Consider the following 22,053-nt stretch of genomic DNA (forward strand, 5'->3'; position numbering starts at 1 on the left):
TTGTTTATTCTTATGTATGGTGATCCCACTTCGTGGAATATATCCTAAGAATTCTGAAATACCAATTCAAAAGAATATATGCACCCCTATGTTCATTGCAGCATTATTTACAATATCCAGGATTTGGAAGCAGCCCAAGTATCTATCAGTAGGTAAGTGGGTAAAAAAGCTGTGGGGCATTTGCATAATGGAATACTATGTGGCCATAAAAAAAAAAAAAAAAAAAGGAAATCTTAGCTTTTGTGATAGCCTGGATAGATGTACCTGGAGATGACTATGCTAAGTGAAATAAGCCAGTTCTTAGAGAAAGACAAATACCATATGATCTCACTTATATGTGGAATCTAATGAACAAAACAAACTGACAAACAAAGGCATCGATATGTTTAACAGGCTGATAGCTGTCAGAGGGAAGGAGAGGTGGGGACTGGATGAAAGGAGGTGAAGGGATTAACAAGGAACATATATACATAACCATTGGCACAGAGAACAGTGTGGCGATGGCCAAGGGAGGGGTGTCGAGGGCTGGGTGGAGGTGGGGACATCTGTAATAATGTAATAATAAATATAAATAAATAAATAAATAAATAAATAAATAAAACCTTGAATTTTGTGCCAGGAGTTATGTGTTCTGCTCCTGATTTGTTCTATGATCCAGACAAAGTTAGGGCTATCAGACAGTCAGGTTTGTCTCAAATCACTTCTCCTCAATGTTGGATGTGATAGTTGCATCCCCAGCGGTTGGCTTCAGGATGAGGTCGCCCATGTTTAACCACTCTCCCAACATCACACACCCTATTCATAGCCTCTCAGTGTGGGTGAATGTGGGACACAACCATGCTTTTGATCTTTTTGTGACCAAGGTTCAGTTCTTGAAAGTGAACAATAAAAGTACGATTAATAAATAAATATTTTTGTAGACTCAGTGCCCTTAGAGAGTTCCACATACAAGGCTTCTTGGATTTCCTCTCCAAGTGTGGAACCTCCATCCACAATCAGGCCAGGGTAGAGGCTATCAGAGTTTCAATGTTCTCAGCTAGTCTTTCATTCTTGGGGTTGATTCTCTGAATTATTAGTGGGAGCTAGTTGGAAGTAGGGAGCCCTGACCTCTTGTCTGCACTCACCAGGAATTTATCCTCTCTAACTTTTACTTGTTATGTTTGTATCAGAGTGAAATGGATCCACAGAGTTCCTCATAACACCCTTTCAGAAGTGGAATTTTCACACTGGTCTATCTTACCAAGGTATTGTTTACTAAGGTAAGCAGAGAGTAATCTCCAGAATGGAAGGTAGAGCTTTAAATTTCCTCCATCTCTATACCTTTCACATTACTGTTTTAAAATGCCATTGTCCTACTAATAGCTTTGTTCAAAAATATATTTCATAATTAATGAATTCTTATAGCTTTGTCAATTTAAATATACCGGCACACACACACAGACACATGCTCCCACACATTATTACCCCAAATGGAAACATGGTGCTTCTTTTTCCACCTTGAGTTGTCTTGACAATTAGCATGTGTTGCTGAAAGTACTTCCAAACAATTACATTCATAGAACATTTCTGTAATAATACCTGAATGTTCCTCCCAAATGATTACATCCCTAAGTTGTCTTTAGAAGTTTGGATTATTTCAATTTTAATTCACTTCATGCAAAATGAGACATTCAAAGCCTATGATGGGCCAGACAGAAAAAAGAAGTAGAAAGAGAAATATCTATTTTTGTTTATATTTTTTTTTCATTTTGAAGACTCTGATATAGCAAAATACAGGGGCACTATTCAAAGAGTTCTGTTATCACTGACCTCTGTTAATCTCCAATGTGTCCTTCCTCTCTGAGTGTCACTTTCCTAGTTTATTCCAACATTACCTCTCACCCAAATTACTGCCAAATCCATTGAACTGGTGTGTTAACTGCTATACACCAGCAGTAAGAAATAGAAATATGATTTTATTTACATATGCAATATTTAAATTAAACATTGTTTTGAGATATTATAGATTGATTACATGATTTACCCTTGACTCAGTTTTCCCAGTGGCTATATTCTGAAAAACTATAATGTCATATCACAAATAAGATATTTACATTATATTACAACCCACCAATCTCACTTAGATTTCCCCAGTTTTCCTTGTACTTATTTGTGTGGGTGTGTTGCTGTAACCATAGACAGTGAGTTGGAGTGTGCCAAAAGCTAGAAATATGAATGGACAGGACTCAATCATGCTATAAGCTAGAAAGTGTTGGCATCAGTTGATAGCTTTTTCTCTCAGATGTGATTTTCCTGGCTCTTAGTATGACAGGTGATTTTCAGTTGCATTCTAGACATTTTGTTTGTTGTGTCAGACTGAGTTCAGTTTACATCTTTTATTTTAGATTGCAGTCTTCTGTCCCCTATGATGTTAGCGCTCAGATCCTGGCCTGCATTTGTAGGTTGTGGTTTAACAATTTAATCCTCAGGGCCTTTTTGGTACTATTTTGTTCTGCTTAGTTTACTGGTTGCTGCTGAGTCTCTCACTGGTTACAACTAGTGCTGCTTGAAATGGCAGAGATTGCTCAGGCGAGGCCGCTGGTGTTTCTAAATGGGAGGAGGGAGTGTCTGGCCCACGAGTGTTTTCCATGAGGGGCTGCCTGTTGCTTTGTCCTCTGAGTGCCCAGTGTCTCCTTTTGGTGGTCTCTAATCTGGTGGGAAAGAGAACTCTTTCCTTGCTCTTTTATTGTCATTTGGGCTCCCAATTTATGCACCTGGGTGATACTAATGAGATCTCTCAATTTTGTCAGCTGGTCTCTCATTCAGTCATGAAAAGGAATGAACCTGCCTAGGCCACATTGTATGGTTTTTTTAAGTTTAGAAATGCCAGGCCTTGGGTGACTTTCTTCTATTAGCTGGGTTTGTGTGATACCCTGCCAGTGTCATGTACTTCCAGCGCCAGTGTCCTTAATAAATTTATCCTACTCTTTCCTTCCTAAAGAGCTCTCTTTGGTTGTTTCTTACATTATTTGCAGGTTTTAAAGTTATACTGAGCAGGGAGGAGCAGGAAGTAAAAGTCTAGGTCATCTTGTCCAGAGCAGAAATCTCCACCTATGCAATTTTTAACTCAAGTTGCATTAAAAGGAAAATGAAAAAGATAAAATTAATTTTACTAATATATTTTACTTAACCCAATATATCCAAAATATTACTTTGACATATAACCACTATAATAATTGATATGTTTACTTTCTTCTTTCTCCATACTATTCAAAATCCAGTGTATAGTTTATCTTTATAGTTTACCTTAGTTCATACTAGTCTGTTTTCATGTACTCAATAGCCTCATGTTGAGAGTGAGCCCCATATTAGACAGTGTACTTCTGGACCCTTCAATTATGCACAGTAATTATGATGATTTTTACAAAAAGATAATCCCTGCTTGTGTAAAACCCTTCAAAGACTTTCTGATCCTCAGAGAGAGAAAAATTAAAAATTCTGAAATATAGCTTCCAAAGCACAAAATTATGTAACTTCTCCATTCTTTTTGCTGCTAATTCTTTAACCATTAAGATCTTAGCTTAATTGTCACATCCTCAGGGAAGCCTTCCCCAGCTCCTAAACTAAGTCAGGTCTCCCTGTTAATATCTCCTAACACGCACTGTGCTTTTCCTGCGTAGTCTTTATCACAAATTTGTATAACATCTTTAACTGTGTAACTGTTTGCTCATTGATTATATTTCCTTTAACACTGTATGTTCTGTGAAAGCTCATTCTTACGTCTTATTCACTACCTTATACCCAGTGCCAAACACAGTACCTATTGTTCAAATGAAAAAATGAACCTCACTGATTCAAATATGGAAGCTAACAGCTAACATCTCCTTATGTTAAAAATTATAATCACACATTTTGAAAAAAGTTAGTTTTGAAATTCATAAGGTAACTTTTTGAAATTATTTTTTATTAAATATGAGTTAATTCCTTTTTTATAAATCAATGAAGTTTACATGAAATGCTTATTTGACACTATGTTCTAGGTGTGTAATGCCAAATATTATGTCTCTAAGTACTACCTGCAATAGAAACATAAGCTGAATTCCTAGAGTGGCCCTACGAATAGTGTTATGCCCATGAGTGCTTATTAATATTAAGTAATAATCAGAAATCAAGAGATTTCCCTCATGACTTTGTGTTCTTTTTCAGCACCGAATTGAAATATGACTATTTACATCATGTTTAAAAAAATCCTAGGAAAAAACAAACAACAACAACCAGTAGGGTACCTGTTTAAGCGACTCTTAACTTCATTTCAATTATGGCTCATAACTTCTGTCCTATGTACTTATTTATAACAGCCCCTTGAATTACACAATACAGAAAAGAAACGTTTATGGCTCAGTGGATTTGTATAAGACTTTAGTAAATTAAATTCCAGAGATAATTTGAAAAGAAAAAAGGAAAACAGTAGCCTGTGTACCTTTGGCCATAAAATTGAGAATTTTTATTTGACACTAATGAGAAAATTGAGTGTGCGGTGTGTATGCGTGTGTGTGTGTGTGTGTGTGTGTGTGTGTGTGTGTGTCTGTGGTAAATTTAAGTAAGTTCTTAATCCAGAGCTAGCTTTCTCTTTCTACTAAACATACTTGGAATGATCATCAGACACTTACACATTGGGGTCCTATCTACTTGAAGATATTCTGGAATTTTGACTTTTTTTAATTCTCCTTTCTCCAAATCAGAGTTGAAATATCACAAAAACTCAAATGTTTTAAAATATTTCAAACTCAAATATCAATGTATATAGATATAAAGAAGTAGATATAGATGTAGGATTAGATGTAATAGATATTTTGAAAGATAGAGCTATAAATGCATCATAAATCTGAAATCCAACCTCTTTTTCCCTTTACCTGAATTACTTTTCAGTAAATTATTTTCAAAATTGAAGAAAAAAAATAGCATATGTTATCTTTATCCAACAATTTACTCCCCAAAATTTCAATGTATGTTTATTTGTACATTTATTTCAGTAATCAGAAACATCAAAAAGATTTTGTTTGAAATACCAATCTTGAGCAGAGAAGAGATTTAGACTTTGTCTCACCTCAGCTGATCCATTTTTTCTGAATATTTTACTGGTTGTCCATGTGCACTAGTTGATGTAACATGTTCCCACGTGGTCATTATAAAGGCAGGTTATAACATTGTTACAAATTTGGCTATTTTATATGAGCAGATAGGATACTTCTTCTGATATTTGAAAATATTGTTCATATACATAAAACCCTTGATGCTGGCAATTTTTCCCAATACCCCCAGCTTTTAAAGACCCCTCTAAATGATCCTCCTTAATTAAATGTTGTGGAGCGCCCAAGTGCATACCACTATATAGGTGTCTTCCGAGGATAATTCCACTCATTGCTGGAGATGAGGTTTTTTGTATGAAAATATAGTCTCTTCAAACCAAATGAGCTTACATTGAATCTCATTTTAACTGGGCATTATTTGGGTTCTTGGTATAAAGCACTTCGTGAGTGAACACAGTTCTTTAAAAAAAAAAAAAAAAAATCATTACTCATTTTTAAACAGTTTGAGATAGAAACTGCAAAATCTATTGCATGTGCATTGGTTTGGCAGTTAAGACTCTCCTTATCTTTACCATGTCCACCGAATTTCCCCTGAAATAATTGTTAGGAGGAGTCATTCCTCTTTCTTTTCCTGCTGGCCAGATCAGGCACGTTTTTGTATCAGTGAAGTCTGTTCCAAGGGCATGTTGCCAAAGTGATAATTTACCACCAACAAAATAAACAAGACAGAAGATGGGATATCAAATATTGGCAGGAAAGTGGAGAGTTTGCCGAGGACAGGGAATTCTTTCCCAGCGCCATCGATGCCGCCTCTGCCAAAGCAAACCATGCCATCAAAAGCCTGAGAAGATTTTTTTTTTTTTAAATATACTGTGTTACCTAATGGATCTTGTAACAAAATGTGACATAGTTTTATTACATACACATAATAATACACCCAAGCAGGCATACAATTATTCTATCTCTGAGGTTATAAGAATTTTCCAACATATAAGTTAAGAGAGATTTCTTTCTCCTTCCAATCTCTTTCAGACCTCAAATATTTCAAAAAGTGGTACAGTTACACAATGGAATACTACTTGGCTGTGTAAAAAACAAAAACAAAAAATGGAAATCTTACCTTTTGAGACAGCATGGAAGGACCTGGAGAGTATTACGCTAAGTGAAATAAGCCAGTCAGAGAAAGACAAGTACCATATGATTTCATTCATATGTAGAATCTAATGAACAAAATAAACTGACAAACAAAACAGAAACAGACTCATAGATACAGAGAACAGACTGACAGCTGTCAGAGCGGAGGGGGGCCAGGAGGGGGGGTGAAAAAGGTGAACAGGTTAAGATGAAAAAAACCTCATAGACAGATAGCAGTAAGGTAATCGCCAGAAGGAAAGTGGGGTGGGGTGGGGTGGGGTGGGGTGGGGAGGTAGGAGGGAGTAAAGGGGGCACAAATGGTGATGGAAGGAGACTTGATTGGGGTGGTGAACACGCAATACAATAAACAGATAACGTATTATCAAATTGTACCCCTGATGTCTATAGAGTTTTACCAACTATTGGTACTCCAATAAAGTTAAAAAAAATAAATTTAAGAAAAGTACAATTTCTCACAAAGATTCAACATCAGTTATAGCAGCTGTCTCCCTATCACCAACAAAACAACAAAATAAATTATGCGTTGTGATTTTTAAAAATTCCTGGGTACAAAAGTGATTTGATCGATTGAAGACCCAATGACAATGGCACTTTAATCTACTTCCTCCGCTCTGCGTGTCAATGACATGTGTGTATAATGAACAGGGAGATTTGCTTGGGGGATGTCAACAGATAAAAAGGCACTGACAAGGCAAAGAAAACGGTCAGTAAATACCCAGAGAGGTGCAGAAAGGAATGACAAAAACTGGACATGATGAAAGAGACGATCTTCATGGAAGTTAAAAACAAAAACGCCTCTTAGATAATCATATGTTAACCCGTGTAAAAAGCGGGTTTTAATCAATGAGAATGATGAGGCAAAGGTAAACAGAGGTGAGCATGAACGGTTCTGTGAAGTAGGAGAAAGCAGGCAGAGACCCACGTGAACTCGAATTTAATATGCTGCATCCTAGGAAGTGCTGTTTTGACATGATAGGCAAAATTACATGTGAAGAATGGACTCGGGGACGGGGGCTTCGGGGGAAATAAGAGCAGCGGGTGCTGGGTGAGCGCGGGCATGAGAAACCAAAACCAGAGAGAAACTAACTGGAGTGTAAATCCTCGGTGAGGGCTGCCAGGAAATTTAATCAGAGTAAGAGCTTCGGAGGGGAGCAGAGAGATACTTAGAGAATGAAAACCAGGAGTCCTGTGGCTCTCAGTGGGTCTCACCGGGAGGAGATCTGGGAAGGCAATGAGCTGTGGGCGCTGTGATGGAGAAGGGAACGGGAGGGAGCTGAGACACTTGAATAACCCACGTAGGGTTACGAGACCATTTGACAATTACGTTGTAGTAACTGGCTGCTGATAATTGGAGCTGGGAAGGAAATGGGATGCTTCGGGCCTGTCTTCCCCCCAAGCAAAGGCAAGAGAAAAAGGGAGGAACGTGTCGAGTGGAAGTGGCATAGTACAGGTTTCGATTAAAATACACAACTGGGGTGTGAATTTTTATCAACTTTGTTACACCTTGAACAACGGTGCTCCTCCCCCTGAGACAGAAGTGGGAGTTAGGTTTTTAAATGTGAAATGTCCCCCTGCTTCTGGGTGCTTTTACACACACATACAAGGACACCACAGAGGCACGCACACGCGTGTGTTCACGGGGCTGACTCACGTTGGCATTCGTGCCCTGGTGACGTCTGTTCACCGTGTGCTTGGGTTCTAGCTCCGGGAAGGAGCCGATCTCTTCAAGAAACACACACCTAGAAATGGGGGTGCTTTTGAGGCAGCCACTCAAATCGGCCACCGTGTCCCGGTGATGCAGACGGAGTAATGAAGGAGCATGGAGAAGGGAAGCGATTAGTCGGCACAGGCAGGAAATGCATGCTGCTCCGCTTAATGAAATAATTTGTTTAAAAGGAGGGCTGCTGTCTGTATGGTTCCCGGGTTATCATTTTAGTAAGTTTAATATCTACTACTGTAGGCCGCCCACTGCTAGCTCCGCAGTAACCCCCGGCCCGCGTTTCTGTTAACTCTGCCCTCACCCTGGAAGGGGTTCCTTCCATAAACCCTGCTCAGCTCCTCCTCCTGTGTGCGCCTGCGGTTTCCTGCCTAGAGCGGGGGTCCCGCTCTCTTCCTCCTAATTCTTGCAGTTAACGCGCTTCTCTTTGCCTTTTTGGTTTAGAATTAAATTATGAGTAAGTACGAATGGCAAGAGACAGGTATGGTTTTCTCTGCGAAAATACCTACGATTTGCAGGCAGATCACAGGACAACTCCATTCACGCACCTCATTTGATTGGGGACTGGCATGATTACCGTTTTATCAAAGTATATTTTAGTCTGTGTTAGATAGCATTTGCATGGGAGAAGATTAACAAAAAGTGCCGGATAGAAAGCAGAATTGCCTTCAGGGTTTCCCACTCCAATACATGAATTCTTCATTTTGCAGCTCCCGGCAAATGCTGAGCATTGTATATGCCTTTTCCATTATTTTGATTATTTAGATTGCATGTTGATAAATGCTAGGGCTTTTTAAACTTAATCATAGTATATATATTTTTTTTACATTCAGTGTTATTTGCATTAGTCTCAGCTGTACAGCATAGTGGTTAGACAATCACATCCTCTGCAATGTGATCCCACAGTATTTCCAACACCCATCTGGCACCATGCATAAATAGTTATTAGAAAATTATTGATTATATTCCTTGTGCTGTCTTTTACATCCCCATGGCTATCCAGTAACCACCAACCTGAACTTCTCAGCCCCTTCCTTTCTTCCAGCCAGTGGATAGAAAGCTGCGGTGCGTAGGTGCAACGTGGCCTTTAAACCTTTCCTTCAATGTCTCATGATCGAACTTGATGCAATAGATGCCAGCCAACTTGAAAGCAGCAGTAGTGATGAACTGCGGCTTTTAACCACATCTTCTTCGGAAGGCCGTGTTCGCAGTGAAGCAAGCAGCCGCACAGATGGGCTGCGGGTTCCATATCAGCAACACGGTTCTAACTTGGGCGATGCAAGTCTAACCAGAAAAAACACGTAGCATTGTTCGGTCAATACACTTTGTACCTTTTAAGGTGATAATGTTATTGGGAAATTTTTTTTTTTTTTTAAATCCTAGTCTGAGGATATTTTTTCCATTGCTTTTCAGAGAGAGTGGAAGAAAGAGAGAGAGAGGGAGAGAGAAACATCAATGTGAGAGACACACATCCATTGGTTGCCTCCCACATGAGCCCAGACCTGGCCAGGATAGAGTCTGCAACCCAGGTATGTGTCCTTGGCTGGAATGGAACCTGGGACCCTTCAGTCCACAGACCAATGCTCCAGCCACTGAGCCAAACTGACCAGGGCTGGAGAGAAAATTTTTCACCATCAACTTATAGCCATTACAAAAGCTACTCAGTAAGTTATGAAACGGCCCAGCATTCGGCCTGTTTGTAAATGCTGTGTCCCGCAGAAGAGAATTCAGGGCTGGATACCAGGACCCATCTCAAAAATGAAATGTCAGCATGTCTTAAAACAACAGCTCCTACAAAAGGATGTTCCATGGGACTGGAAAATATATTTCTTATTTATTTGTGTATGGCTGTTTTTCATTACACATAGTAGATACAACAGAAACAATGTTTAAATTCCTTAAGCCATATTACACATTAAAAAAATATCTCTCCTTGGCTAATTGAAAGAAAAATGGGACAGATCTGTTCAGAGAAGAATGGAGCGCAGCTACATGGGTGGGAGCCTGGGTGGCGCAGACACCGCAGGTGAAGCACCGTGCAGGGCCTTGTTTGCAGCTCTCCGCTCTCTCCTGAGCTCGGGAGGCCGAGCCCTAACCCTGAAACCCGGCTCCCCATCTGTAAAGTGGACTCGATGACCGCCAGGTCTACATGGCCGGCTCCTTTGGAGGGCTGAGCGAGAACATTCTCACGGGAACCTGCTGAAACCTAGGGACACTGCCACCCCGGACTCCAGGACTCAGCTGGGGGACTTAGGACTGGCCCCCCACTTCCCTGGGCCTAATTTCTCCGTCTGGAAAGGAATGACAGTAAAATCTTCCACTTAAAGGGCTACTGTGAGGATTGGAAGAGAGAATGTGTGTGAAACATTTTAGCAAAGTATTTAATCCATTGTCATAACCCAACAAAGTATTCTGGCATTAATCTTTTTGTATAAGCCTTTAAGGTCACTGGCAAAGTAGTGTAAGCAAATTGCACCCATTCGCGTGTCTTTGAAATGCATAGTGTCTACACTGGGATGGTTTTCATGGGTCTCACACTGGTTTTGCAGTTAAGTCACATAGTTCAGCAAAGACGATGCTCATTCTCCAGGGTGTTAGGTGAACAGCACTGTTTTTCGTAACCCAGGGAGACCTCGCTTCCCTGATCCGTTGCCCTTGACCTCACTTAGTGGTTTCGTGTTTAAAATAGGCGTGAAAACAACAGCAAGCCCCCACCCGCTCTCGTTGCCTTTGTTACACTCTCTCTGACTCCTGGCATAACTCAGGCCGACTCCTGTCAGTGCCAAGGCTAAAACCGTGGTGAATATGTGAAACAAATATCTGCTACATTTTTAACCAGATTTCCTCCCTTTAAAAATGATGATTTATGGTTCCAAGCGTTCAGTTTAATATGCATTAAGAATTCAAATGCCGTTGCGATAATTTTTTAGTAAAAGCTGCTTTTCAGGACTACCTTTGCACATTTCTTCACAAGCCATAATTCTTCATCTATGGGGTAATTTATTTCTCCTGGTTTTAATACGTTACAGATGAACGGCTGTATGTCTTTCCTGCTAGAGCATTACAAGACAGGCCACTTTTGCACCAGGCTGGTACTACAACAGATACCTGTGGTGCTCTTCATGGTTCATGTGGTACTAATTTAAATGGGAAGTCGCACATATTTCATGGAAACACTTGGTAAAGCCAGTTTTCACAGAAGGGTGCAAATGATGGACTGTTCTCCGTGTGCAGCTGAACTGCTTTAAATGTGTCAGGGAGGGTTATGGATCATTTCACTCACCCATCAGCGCTGGTCCGCTGTGTGTACAAATCACAGCGCAGTGTCATCCAACAGAACATTCCTGACAACACTAGAACATTTATAGGGCTGCCATTTTAATAGGGCTTCTGCAGGCCTGTTTAAACAGCATCGCTGCCTTAACGCTTTCCTTCCGGCCCTGTGCCTCTAGCTGGCGTGGCCACGGTTGCGGGGTTCACTGGGGCTTGGGGCCCCTCTTCAGCCTCAGGGAGGGCGTGGTGGGGTAGACCTCGCTTCACTTCACTTCATGTTCGGTGCTGTGTCGATTTCTCTCTTTTAGCAAATGCATTTGGACCTTGGACACAGCCACTGATCACATTTCAAACAGGCAGCATTGGTGTCCAATCCATAAATTGAATAAATTGGCTAGAAATGTTCTTCGAGTACTAACTCCCTTTTGAAGCCTTTGACTCCTGCTAAGGAAACTGAAGAATTTAGTTACTATAAAATTTTTGTTCTACTTCTGAGATTCTGTCATTGTTCATTTTTTTTACCTTCCATTATATTTTTTCTTTGTTGTTGAATTTATTGGAGTGACACTGGTTAAAAAAAGCATTAGGTTTCAGGTGCACAGCTCTACAACACATCATCCGGATACTGCATTGTGTGTTCACCTCCCCAAGTCAAGTCTCCTTCAATCACCATTTATCCCCCCTATATATTTTTAAATTTTATTTAATCAAAATGAAGTAATTTAGGAGCTACTGAAAATGACAGTATTGGGGTTTTTTCCCCCCCAGCTTCAATTATAGGCTTCTGGACAGGTGGGCAAAATCCTACTCAGAACGAAATTACAGAGTAATCTCATTGTCTTTGTACACCAGAGTAATAAAAGAAAGATTCATTGTGTGTATTTTGGGACAACATGACTTATTACTGATCTTTTGATGCTTGTTTCAACCGGCTGCCTAGTGATCCTAGTAGTTGCTTTATATGTAAATTGGTAAAAGGATATAAAGCTCATTGATGACTGCAAGAAGCTAAGTCAAGTTGAAAACAAATTTACATTATGAATATACACTGAAAAGACAATCTACAGGATATCGGCAGACTTCTTGGGATTCTACATAAACCTTAATCCAGGCCCTGAAACGGGCTGTTTTGTTGGGATAAGTGAGTCAGAGGTAAAAATGCAAATGTTGAGAGATTACGTGTTATGTAATTCTCAAAACCAGAAATCACCCCCTCAGGAAAAAAATAAGCAATAGGCAACTTTTCTCGTTCTTGGAAATGATCTTTGTCTTAGCCACGGTATTTATTTACTGGAATAAACGGGAAAGATAAGCTGAAGGAAGGTTTTGTTCGTCTAATGTCTTATCAAGTTTGATGCTTATGCAATAGAAAATTTGTAAACCTATGATTAGTATTCTTCTGTTTTCTTTCGGGGTGAATATTCAGGCTTAACGTGCCAATGATATTAATATGATTAAAACTAGAAAAGTGATGCCATCCTGCAGCCCCCAGAGAGACTCTGGCAGCATGAGCCCTGAAGCGCACAGGTTCTTCAAGTGTCATGCAAACAAGTGGGGCCATCAGGGAGGAGGGACAAGGGTCTGAAAATATGTCCTGGAACAAAATATTAGGGCCTGTGCACCAGTCAATAAAATATCAAGTTAAAAATACTCTGCTACATGAAATACAAAATAGAAATAGTTTCCTGTATGATTAAAATAAACCCAAGGATAAATATTGATTTTTTAAATCATTAGTGATTTAGGCAGATGGTACAATGATTTAGTATATCTTAGAATCAACGGAGAACTATTCTCGAGCCTATTTAAAGCACACTTTCTCCCAGGTGAATGAAAACTCCACTGCCGAGTGTCCCAGGAACATCAGGAGCATCGGCCCTTGGTCTTCTCTTATTTATTGGAACCAGCAGGGCCCTGAAGCAAAGAGGATGCCTCCCCGTGTTGAGGGGAGAGTGAGAGAGGGCCGGGGGGATTCAGGGAACCCAGGGTGGATTGGCTGCCCTCGATCTGTTATCTCCCCTCAGGGGCCAGGAATAAAAAGAGGCTCACACTGCAGGAGCCCAAGCAGGACACTGCTCCTAACAGCGTCGGGGGCCAGGCGCAAGCTGGAGCAGGTCCCCCAGCCTCTCTGTCCTGCACCCCTCCAGTCCAGCCGGTGCCTCCCACTGGCAGAACCCACTGCAAGCAGAGACCAGTCCAAAAAGGCTGGCTTTCTAACGCAAATCAAGGCGAGGGTGAAATATGGGCCTGTCAGGAGAGAGAAGGGGCTCAGAAGGTAATAAGCCACATAGGAAAGCAATATAGTTAAATTATTTCTAGTGCATAAACCAAATAACCAAAACCAAACACTCTTATATTCACTTTTGTTGTTGTTATCTATCTGTTTTTATCCCTAAAATCAAGTAACAAAATTCCACTTGGACAATGGGCACATTGGAGCCTATGTCCTTTCACAACTAGGGTTTTTCATCTAAACCATGGAACACAAAATTAATTTTAGGTCATTTTCTCACATCTTCCAAGGCACAAAACTAATAACATCTGAGGGGATGGGAGAGAAATTCATTGATTACATATGATGGGTGCTGAGCATGAAGACTTGATTTTCTGGAAGAACCCAGGGGGAAAGTACTAGAGATCGATGGTGCTCTCTGGTCTTTTGGGCGGAGCCCTGATACGTGGGTGACCCCTTTCTGGGAGAGGTCCCATTCTCTCACTACTAGAGTCCCTCACTGATGAAAACACACCAGGGCTTTGCCACATCGTGTGAAATGAATGTTTCCCATAGAAAGACCTTACTCCCTTTGTGACTGTCGCAGGGCAAGGGGCAACCGTATTTGCTGGATGAGTAAATGAGTGAATGAATGAAAACGTTAACATCTGGGCTGGTAAGTTAGTTAATAAGGCAACTCTCAGCTGTAAAGTGTAAAAACCTGAAAGAAAACTGCGTACAACTAAATTATTTTAAAGATTTCAATATCAATCTGGAGAGGTATTTAAATACTTTAAATGGAGGAGCCCAACCTTCACTTCAACACCATTTCCTTCATGTGTTTTCATGCTTCTTTCTTATTTTATTATTTTATTTTATTTTTTTGCATTCCATTTATTTCCTTCCTGGGCCTTGAGTAAGTTATCTTCCTTAAATGGCCAATTTTCTAACTTTGAGTGTCATTTGAATTCATATATATGGGCCACTTTCCCAATCCTGCCAAACATAAGTGCTCAAATTTAATAAAATGCATGGCTTCCCATCTGTGTTTTAATATCAGACTTCTAGGGAAATCAACATGGGAAGTAACGCTGCGCTGTCAGAAAACATGGTCAGGTTAGGGCGAGACACTGAAAGGGCGACATGCGGGGAAGCAAAGCAGGGAGGCCTGTATGTTCCTGTCGGGCGCTCCTTTCTCGAAGGCCCTGCAGAGGTACTGAAAGGCAGCTAACACTCCCCACTGAGTCAGAAAAGGGCATAAATTCAAGCCCTGAATGTGTGAACTGCATTGTACCCTTTTTGTGAGCATCTCTGAATGCCACCCTATTGTAAGCATTTAATTTCGTTCTGTAATTCAGTTGCCAAAGTCTTTGTCCTTGCTTCCTAACATATGCCCCGAAGGCTTGTTTCATGCACCCAGGTGCTGTTAAATATGTTTATTACACTTAAAGATAGAAAATTATACCTAAACCTGCATAGATGTTGCAACACAGTTTTACAATTTAATAAAATATTCCCTTAAGAAAGGACTGTGTTGATTTCTCCGTGACATCAAGTGATAGGCTCCATAATTTCAAGAACTAATTAAGCAGATAGAAAATAGTTCCTGTAGCTTAATCCTGTGATAAATCTGCATGAACCCCAGACACTGGGCCATCTCTCTTCTGATTCACATTGGGTTGACAAAACAAACCAAATTCTGAAAGAAATACTTACTGTACAACTATAATTTAAATATATGCACTAAAATAATTATTTCAATAAATGGGAACTGCAGACAACTCAGGGAAGTATAAGAAAAGAAGGGTCTGTGAACTATAAAATGCTGAGTGTTATTCTTAGAAAGAACATGCAATAAGCAGATTAGAACTGACGAAATTCCTAAGCAGTGAGAAAATCTCTCACTTGTTTCCCATTGATATGCCACAAAAGAACCAAACTTGGAAAGCAATGTGGTTTGGGGATAACTGCATAGAACCCTCGGGGGCAGGCCGTTTTCAGGAGTTGGCACGTTGTTCAGGTTTGTCCAATTATCAATAAGTGAGAGGGATTAGCTGTTGGTAATGGCGCTATGGATAAAAGGCTCGGGTCATAAGCAGCGAATTTAGAAAAGTGAGAATGCACTTAGGGGGGGAAAAGCTTTTCCAAATTAGCAATAAATTGAGCTGATTAGGTTAACTGTTTAGTTTCTAAAGTAGATAAGTCCTGGTGAGATAAATTATACCCTGAGTGGTATGTCAAGGTTCATCTAACTCTCATTTCTCTATTGAAAAATAATCATTCAGGCCTCCACCTGACAGGCAACAGAAGACCCTCGGTAAAATTTAAACTGCCCTTGGAAATGGCGCAAAATGACCTTGAGGAGAGAAAAGGAACCAGACAACATAGGAAAGTAAAAGTCTGAATGGATAATTGAAAGTTTAGGTTCAGATTAATGATTTTCTTTGTTTAGATGCCAGTGCCTGTATTCACATGAAAATCAGTCCTTAAAGGTACAGTTACAACACATCAATCCTTGAGTGCTGCGCACCAGAGATAAATGAAAGCTCACCGTGCCAAAAAAAAAAAAAATGTTGATTTACAGTGGGTGGGAGCTGACCACTAGTTTTCTATCACCGTGTAGGGGTATCAGTTTAACAAGAAAAAAATGGGCAAAGATAACTAAGAAAAGCAGAAAACTGTGAATTTAGAATGCATTTTGAGGCTTTTCTAAAGTTCTACAATATTCACATCACATTAATTAAACATTGAAGGGAAAAAGAGTGAAGAAAAATTTACTTTATTCCTGTCATTTAAAATTAACCTGTATTCACAGTACTTCAGTGGATCATGTTTGCCTCTTGGAGGTGATTCAGACTTAACTCAGGCTCATGATCAAAAGCCTTCTGGCTTCATTGGTGTCCCAAGTCACATCTAAAGTACTTTCTACTGGACAATCTGGAGATCTAAGAATATCCAAGAAATGTTACTTTTTTAGAGATTTCTGAAATGCGTAGAGAAAGCACACAGTTAATATTTGTAAGAGCTGAGCAATAGAAACCCCAGCCAATAGAACAGTATGTGAGACCTGACATCATGTGTTTATAATTAACCAATGAAGTCCACCGGGCCTTCTCTCTTTTGTACTGTGTGAGGCATAGCTGTAGTTGCAAATCCAATTCACAAGCTGTCTGAATGAGTAATTTGTGGGAGGAGTAGAAAGATGCTAGTATTATAATATATTTTCATTGAAAAATGCCAACTTTTCAGCAAGCTGGGCCCCTTGGCAAAGCCAGTTTCACTTCAGTACATAGGGATTGATATTTCAAGTTAAGTTAAATCTCTAAATGACACCACGGTTATGGAAATGTTCAATGGATCTTTTGTTGTGAAAAATAACTGGTTTAGTCAGCTGCATCTTAACTCATCTTTTTATTGTGTCTGTAATGAGTGTGCCTAGTAGGGAGATGAGATACTTTTGTCTGCTTTGTCTATGAGATTTGATTTTCAAGGAAAAAAAAAAAGAGTAAAGTAAGGAGACGGGGGATTCTGTTTTATGGAGAATCTCTTGGTGTCTCATAGCTTCGGTATATTGAAATTCAGTATACTTGAAATACTTTACTGGTGTTAGAAGAAGAAATACATATTAAGTCCCCCTGTTATCAAAATTACTCCCCCCGCACTGCACCTCAACAACCTCTTTGTTGCATATCATTTTTGACTCATTTTGACCATCTCAGCTATAACCAAGCTTTTGTTGAAAAGAGTAGAGAATTATATGCCATTATATAAAGTTTGAAATCTGAGCTAATGGTTTGAAATATTTTAGTAATATAGTCTGGGATGCGTCAGGCATTTACTAACAACTCATGTTTATTTGGCATGCATTTTGTGAATGGGAAGAGACTTCCACAAAACAAATATAAGAGAATTCAGAAAAGTTGCTTTTTGATGTTGGGGTAAACAAACTTAAACTAATAGAATCATTTCTTCTGTATGGAAAAATCTCCAAACAAAGACTAAACCCATTGGGCCAAGAGTAACACAAAGTCCACTTGTTCCGAGAATTCAAGTGTGTACCCAACAGACGTTTTTATGTGGCAGGTTCAAGGTGAGCATGAGGTGACCTGCTTCATGGCCCCCGAAACCCCAGGGACTATAACTCTGTTAATTAAATGCTAACTATGTGCCATGCGTTGCACTGGACACCACACATATTATCTAAACCTCGCAATTCCCCTATGAAAAAGGTACAATTAAACTTAATGTACATGTGACCAAATTAAGGTTTAGAGAGCTCAAGTAACTTACCCATGTTCACAGTTGGTAATAAAATGCCACAGAACTGTGACCAAGCTGGTATTTTTTTCTACTGCTACCACTGAAGGATAAGACAGAATCCTTGCTCTCAGGAAGGGGGGCCAGACATGCCAAAGGTGATTCAGAGCCATGAGAAGACGACTCTAATGGCAGAAAGCACTTTACTTCATGTAATCCCCATACTGTCTGTGTCTATGAGGCTTTTGTTTCTGTTTTTTTAATCCCTTCACCTTTTTCACAAAGCAGCCCAAACTCCCATCCCCTCTGACAACTGTCAGTCTGTTTCTAAATCTATGAGTCTATTCCTATTTTGTTTGTTTATATTGTTGATTAGATTCCACAAATAAGTGAAATCACATGGTGTTTGTCTTTCTCTGACTGGCTTATTTCACTTAACATAATGCTCTCCAGGTCCGTCTCCAGGGATTGAACCCTTTTGCTGTTGCAAAAGGTACGATTTCCTTCTTTTTTTATTGCCAAGTAGTATTCCATTGTGTACCACAGCTTTTTGATCTACTCATCTACTGATGGGCACTAGGGCTACATTCAAATCTTGGCTACTGTAAATAATGCTGAAATAAACATAAATGTGTGTATATTCTTTTCAGCTAATATTTCGGCTTTCTTCAGATATATTCCCAGAAGTGGAATAGCTGAGTCAAAGGGCAGCTCCATTTTTAACGTTTTCAGGAATGTCCAAACTTTTTCCCACAGTGGCTGCACCAGTCTGCATGCCCACCACCAGTACACGAGGGTTCCCTTTTCTCCACATCTTCACCACACTTGTTGTTTGTTGATTTATTGATGGCAGCCATTCTGACAGGTGTGAGGTGATACCGAATTGTGGTTTTAATTTGCATCTCTCTGATGATTAGTGATGCTGAGTATCTTTTCATATGGCCATCTGTATGTCCTCCTTGGAGAAGCGTCTGTTCAGATCCTTTGCCCATTTTTTAATTGGATAGTTTGGTTTGGTTTGGTTTGGTTTGTTCGTTGTTTTTTTGGTGTTATGTACGTTCTTTATAAATTTTGGATATTAACCTCTTATCAGATATATCGTTGGCAAATATGTTTTGCCATTCAGTGGATTGTCTTTTCATTTTGTTGATGGTTTTTGTTTGCTGTGCAAAATCTTTTTAGTTTGACCTAGTCCCATTTGTTTTTTTTTTTGTTTGTTTGATTCTCCTACCTGAGGAGATATATCAGAAAAAGATATTGCTACTAGAAATGTCAGAGATTTAACTGCCTATGTTTGCTTCTAAGAGTATTATGCTTTCAAATCTAACATTTAAGTCTTTAATCCATTTTAGTTTATTCTTGTGCATGGTGTTGGAAGGTAGTCTAGTTTTATTTTTTTGCATGTATTTGTCCAATTTTCACAACACCGTTTATTGAATAGACTGTCTGTACCCCATTGTATGGTTTTTGCTTCCTTTGTCAAATGTGAATTTACCGTAAAGGTGAGGGCTTATTTCTGGGCTCTCTGTTCTGTTCCATTGATCTGTTTGCCTGACCTTATGCCAGTACCATGCTGTTTTGATTACTACGGCCTTGTAGTACAGTTTGCTATCAGGTAGTGAGATTCCTCCAACTTTCTTCCTCTTTCCCAAGGTTGCTGTGGTTATTTGGGGTCTTTTGTGACTCTGTGTAAGTTTTTGAATTATTTGTGTCTAGTTCTGTGAAATACACCATTGGTATCTTGATACGGGTTACATTGAAACTTTAAAATGCTTTGGGCAGTATGGACATTTATATGATGTTAATGTTCCCTGTCCATGAACATGGTATATGCTTCCCCTTACTTGTATCTTCTTCAGTTTCTTTCTTCAGTATCATAATTTTCTGAGTACAGGTCTTTTACATCTTTGGTTAAATTTATTCCTAGGTAGGCTTTTTTTCTTTTGATGCAATTGTAAATAGAATTGTTTTCTAAGTCTCCCTTTCTGATAGTTCATTATTGGTGTATAAAAATGCAACTGATTTTTGGATATTTGTTTTGTATCCTGCTACTTTACTGAATTTATCAGTGATAATAGTTTTCTGGTGGAATCTTTAAGGTTCTCTATATACAGTATCATATCATCTGCAAATAATAGCAATTTTACTTCTTTCTTTCTCATTTGGATGTCTTTTATTTATTCTTCTTGTGTAACTGTTGCGGCCGGGACTTCCAGTACTGTGCTGACTAAGAGTGGTGAAAGCAGACATTCCTGTCTTGTTTCTGATCTAAAGGGAAACACTTCTAATTTTTGTCCATTAAGTATGATGTTGACTGTGTGTAATTCATATATGGCCTTTATTATGTTGAGGTCTGTTCCCTCTCTTCCCACTTTGAGAGTTTTTATCATAAAAGGGTGCTGGATTTTGTCAAGTGCTTTTGCTACATCCAATGATATCATCATGTGATTTGTATCTTTCATTTTATTTATATGGTGAATCACATTTATTGATTTGCAGATATTGTATCAAACTTGTATCCCTGGAGTAAATGCCACTTGACCATGGTTTGTGATTTTTTTTAATGTATTGCTGGATCTTCTTTGTGGATACAAATCCTATTGAGGATTTCAGCATCAGTATTCATCAGTAATATTGGGCTATAATTTTCTTTTTTTTCTGGTATAGTCTTTCTCTGGTTTTAGAAGTTAGATAATGCTGGCCTCATAAAATGAGCTTGGGAGTCCTCCCTTCTCTCAAATTTTTGGAATAGTTTGAGAACAGGTGTTAGTTCTCTGAATGTTTGGTAAAATTGTCTTGTAATGCCAAGACTTCAGTTTGTTGGGAGTTTTTTGATTATTGCTTCAGTTTCATTAGTTGTAATCACCCTATTCAGGTTTTCTGATTCTTCATGATTGAGTTTTGGAAGATTTTTTTCTGCATATAAAATTCTAGGTTTGTGCTTTTTCTTTCAAAATTGTGCACATTTATCCCCCCTTTCTTCTTGATTGCATAATTTCTGGAGGGAAATCTAATGTAATAATTATCTTAGTTTATCTATAGGTAAGGTTTTTGTTGTTGTTTTTTTTCTGGCTTCTGTCAAGGTTTTTCTCTCTGTGATGTTCTACAGTTTGAAAATGATATGCCTAGTTATAGAACTTTTAATATTTATTCTGCATAATATTTTCTGAAAGTCCTGGATTTGTGGATTTTTTTCTGTCAGTTTTGTAAATTCTTAGTCAATATTACTTAAAATATTATGTGTATATTATGTGTATGTTTTACCTGTAGAAATTGTCTCACACTTCTTGGTTCTGTTCTGTTTGTCTGTCATTCCTTTTTCTCTCTGCATCTGAGTTAGGGAAGTTTATTTTGACCTATCTTCAAGCTCACTGATTCTTTCCTCAGCTGTGTCAAGTTTATGAATATGCCCATCAGAGGGATTCTTCAACTCTGTTACAGGGCTTTTGATTTACAACATTTTCCTTTGATTTTTTTTCTTCAAGTTTCTATCTCTTTGCTTACATTACCCATCTGTTCTTGCATGTTGTCTACTTTTTCCTAGAGAATCCTTAACCTATTAATCATAGTTATTTCAAATTTCCTGTTGAATAATTTCAAAATTTGGGTCGTATTTGATGCTGATTCTGATGGTTGCTTTGCCTTTTCAGATTTTGCTATTTTTCCTTGCCTTTTTGCATGGTTTATCATTTTCTTGTTGAAAACTGGACATTTTGTGTTGAGTAGAGATAAAACAGACAAATAGACCATTAGTGTGAGAAGTTATGCTAATGTGTCTGGAAGACGGGAGTTGGGTTTAATGTAGAGTACAGCTGTACATATGAGAGACTTCACTTCCTTTTAGCACCTATTTTTGTGTCCCCTCTTGACTTTGAGCTTCCTTAAGTGATGCTCTGCCTTAAGTACTCTCATGTGGTGTCCCCAGTTGCTCTTACACTGGAGCCCTGTGATGTGGTAGTGAGGTGTAGAGGAAAGGGTTTATTGTAAAATCTTCTGATGAAATCTCAGTCTTTTAGTGGACCTGTCCCTTGGGGCCATCATGTTCGAGCTGTTTCTCTGGGTGTACAGTTTTTTTACAGTTACCCTCTCCTTTCCCTGGTTGCCGTGATCCCAAACTATTTCTTTGATATCCTAATTGCTGTTAACTGTTTTTAGGTGAGACAGGAAGGCTAGAGAAGGTCACGGGGGAGAGAAGGCCCTTCTTCAAGCTGGAATACCACTCAGGTATCTCTTTTCTGTATAGTAGGTCTTCGACACCTAGAAGGTCCTGGGAGTATCTCCAAAAGAGCATGTTTCTCCTCTACCTCCCGGAGCCAGGAGGAATTGCTTAGATCTTCCCCATGAGAACCTAATGAGGTCCCTTGGGGTAA

The sequence above is a fragment of the Miniopterus schreibersii genome, assembly GCF_964146895.1.
Source record: "Miniopterus schreibersii genome assembly, chromosome: 13".
Taxonomy (NCBI): domain Eukaryota; kingdom Metazoa; phylum Chordata; class Mammalia; order Chiroptera; family Miniopteridae; genus Miniopterus; species Miniopterus schreibersii.